This window comes from Callospermophilus lateralis, chromosome 1 (genome assembly GCF_048772815.1).
Source record: "Callospermophilus lateralis isolate mCalLat2 chromosome 1, mCalLat2.hap1, whole genome shotgun sequence".
In the NCBI taxonomy this organism is placed as follows: domain Eukaryota; kingdom Metazoa; phylum Chordata; class Mammalia; order Rodentia; family Sciuridae; genus Callospermophilus; species Callospermophilus lateralis.
The window spans coordinates 185,256,742-185,260,344 of record NC_135305.1 but is presented as its reverse complement, the minus strand read 5'-3'; positions in this window follow the sequence as shown (position 1 = coordinate 185,260,344).

Genomic DNA, 3,603 nt, shown 5'->3' with positions numbered 1-3,603 from the left:
CCGGCGCTGGAGCCACTTCCGCCGCCCAGCACCGACCCCGCCGCCACGTCGCTGCACGCAGCGAGCTACGCCGCTTCGTCACTTCCGCCGTCGCTTAGCTGCCCGCACCGCCGCCCTTTCCGATCCCTCTCCGCCAGGGCCTGGGGGCGGGGCAGGGCGGGGCAGGGCGGGGCGACTGTCACGTGAAGCCTCCGAGCCGCCCGGGAGGGATCGGCTGTCTGTCTCCGCCTCCGCCTCCGACACCCGGGCGCGCGTCCCCGCCCTCGCCAGCGCCATTGTTATCTGGGCGGGGATCGCTGAGTTTGGATCCCGGCGGCAGGACGGAGTATCTCCCACGTTGTTCTGCTTTTGGAGAAGACCCAAAGCCTTTGTGTTTGTTGCGCTCAGCCTCTGTGGGGCGGCGAGATGAGCCCTGAATATTCGCTCACAGACCCACCCCACCTCACCCCGCCTCCATAACATCTCTGTCCTAGCAACTCAGCAAAGGGGCTTTTTTGAGGATCTTATCTAGTAGGAGAGGTACCTCTCCGCAATACGTCCTAGGGGATCAGTGGATCTGGGAAAGAGCAGTGAATTGTGTTAACTATTCTGGGGAGAATAAGACCCTCCCCATCCCAAAAACTATATGTAGAGATGGTGAAATATGAGAATAATAACGAGCTTTTTGGGGGGGAGGGTATTTATTTTGGTAGGGAGTAGGAAGGGGCAAATCCTAAACCAATAGCTCGCTTTTATTAAGTTTCCCTTAGAGAGTTACTGTACCAAAAGCTCTACAAAAATTATCCCATTTGATTCTTAGCACTTCGAGTCTTTCATTCGGAAACCAGCTCCTCGCCTATCTCCCTGCATTTGGATGTTAACCTCAAAAGTCATCCTCACCGCTGTAAACCCATGTTTTTAGCACAGTACCTGGCAGCCGGGAAACCTGGGTCATGGTTGTGGAATTAATGAATAAGGCGTGCCTGCTTTACAGGTAAAAGAATTTGAGGTAGAAGAGATTGAGTAACTTGTCCAAGATCCCTGCCTATTTGTGATGAAGCTGGATTCCAACCTGGGGGCTGGCTCCAGAATGTGAGTTCTTAAACAGAATTCTAGTGAAAGACAGCCCAAGGTGTTCATTACCTTCAACAGCAGACCTACTTAAAATAGGTTTTTTGGGTTAATTTTCACACCATAGTCAGTCTCTAGTGGGGTGTTTGAAACACAAACAAAAGCAATTTGATAGAAGAATGTTAAATTGATTTTTCCTCAGAATAAAGGCTACTTTTCAGTTTGCAGTTCATAATTTGTAGCCCTCTTGTGAGGACATAAATATTATTGAAGTACACCTCAGCTATGGTATCCTGTGGGTGCTCATTCAACATTGTGCAATCAAGATGATTTGAACCTTTCAACAGTCTCAAAAATCAGCTCTCCAATCACCAGAGGAACAGAATGCGTCATATGGAAATGGTATCTGTGGCACTCTATCCCCAAGGGGTTATTCCAATGTGATATACTAGTCATGGTAATAGCTTATGGACAGTCCCAGGAAGAATCAGGAAATAGGTTATGTCACATCAGTTTTGTCATGTCAACAGCATGTCCCAAACCAAACCTATTCTGATTCACACCTGCTTCTGCTTAGTGACTAACATGAACTGCTTCCCAGTCACTCAGACTTGGAATTGCAGCATCATTTTCAACTCCTCTTTGTTACACTCATACATCATCATTCATTCTTATCACTAAAAATTCTCTAATCCCCGAATTTGAGGTCTAATCCCAATGTGTGGGCCATGAGAAGGATTCATATGAACTGAAATTAATGTATATTCCTGCTTCCTCAATCCTTTCTTTACACTTAAGCCTGTCACTTTCCTACTCAGAAATGTTCAATGTCATTTCCTTATTTGATAACTCTTCTATTTCTTTAGCTTCACTCTCCCCAAATTGTGGCATTGTCTTCTGACCACCAGTATGGATCCTGTGTCCTCTGAATATTGCTTATGTGTTCCCATCTTGGCATCTTTGGTCACTATTTTCTTTACCTGAAACACCATTACTGTCCATAATGGCTGGACTTACTTTGGCCAGAATACCAGTTCCTCTAGACTTACTTTGGCCAGAATACCAATTCCTCTAAACTCTAGACAGCATTTAAGTATTCTTGTATTGGATTTAATTACCTTATTTCTGTAGTTTCACACTATGGAAGAGTTTTACTCTCTATAATGCTTCCAAAATTGGCCTTATTTTACATTTAGCTTTTTATTTCTTTAGGATTATAAATTTTTAAGGATCAGGACCATCAGCTATTCATCATTTCCTCACAGAACTCTGGTTGATTTATTAGGGTCCTCTAAAGTGTTTGTGAACTTAATTACATTTAGAATGATAAATATTGAACTTCAGAAAACCTCACAATGTCAGATACTGAAATTCATGAATTGCTAGAAACTCCCTATCTGAACATGCTAGAATATTGCTTCCGCATTCATTTCTGTCTACTGATTTTGTCTTTTAATTCACTTCTTCATAAATAGATTCCAAACCAGATATAGTGGCACAAACCTGTAATTCCAGTGACTCAGGAGGCTAAGGCAAGAGGATCTCAATAGAAGCCAGCCTCAGCAACTCAGCAAGGCCCTAAGCAACTTAGCGAGACCCTTTTTCAAAATAAATAAAAAGGGCTAGGGAAGTGGCTTAGTGGTTAGGCCCCTGGATTCAATCCCTGGTACCAAAATAAATAAATAAATAAAATACATTCTACATTATTTTACAGTTTAATTATGTTTGGGTGGTGCTGACCCAGTGGCTAGCACCTCTAAAGATCTAGCAATAGTTTTGTTTTATTGATTGGTTGGTTATTCCCAAGCCTACTTTCCATGTGCTGTGGTAATTTTGGAGAATTTAAAATGCCACATAGAAAGAGGCTTGGTTATTATGGCCACTCACAATATGCCTGTGTATTTCTTTTTCCTAACCTGAGAAGATTGAGGAGGACTGATAATTGTGTACATTTAATGTCAAATGTGAGCTCTTACAGATGATAGAATTTGTTAAGCAAGCTACAAAATGGATGGACCTAAATCAAGTCATATAAATTTGAACACTGCCTCTTCTCACCCTCAAATCTCCAAACACTAAATCACAAATTCCCAGTACCTGTCTTTTCTTACTGCGTAACACCACATAGCTTCTACCTTCTCTTCAGGAAATCTTTCTTCCCTTGTGTACCTGAAGAACAAATTTTTGTATAAATGGTAATAAATACTTATATTCATATTCCTTTTTTTTTTCTTTTTTTATTTGTAGTACTAGGGATTGAACTCACGGCTTCCTGCATGCTAGGCAGATGATCTACTACTGAGCCACATCCCCAGCTCTTTTTATTTTGTAAGAGAGGGTCAAGTTGAGTTTGAGGTCAGGTTGGCCTCAAATTTGCAATCCTCCTGCCTCAGCCTCCAGAGTAGCTGGGATTACAGGTGTGCCACTGAGCCTGGCTTTATATTTACTCTTTTTTTTTTTTTTTTTTTTGCAGGTCTGGGGACTGAACCTAGGGCTTCAGGCATGCTAGGCAGTTCCTTTACCACTGAATTACATTTACCCTTTACATTTACT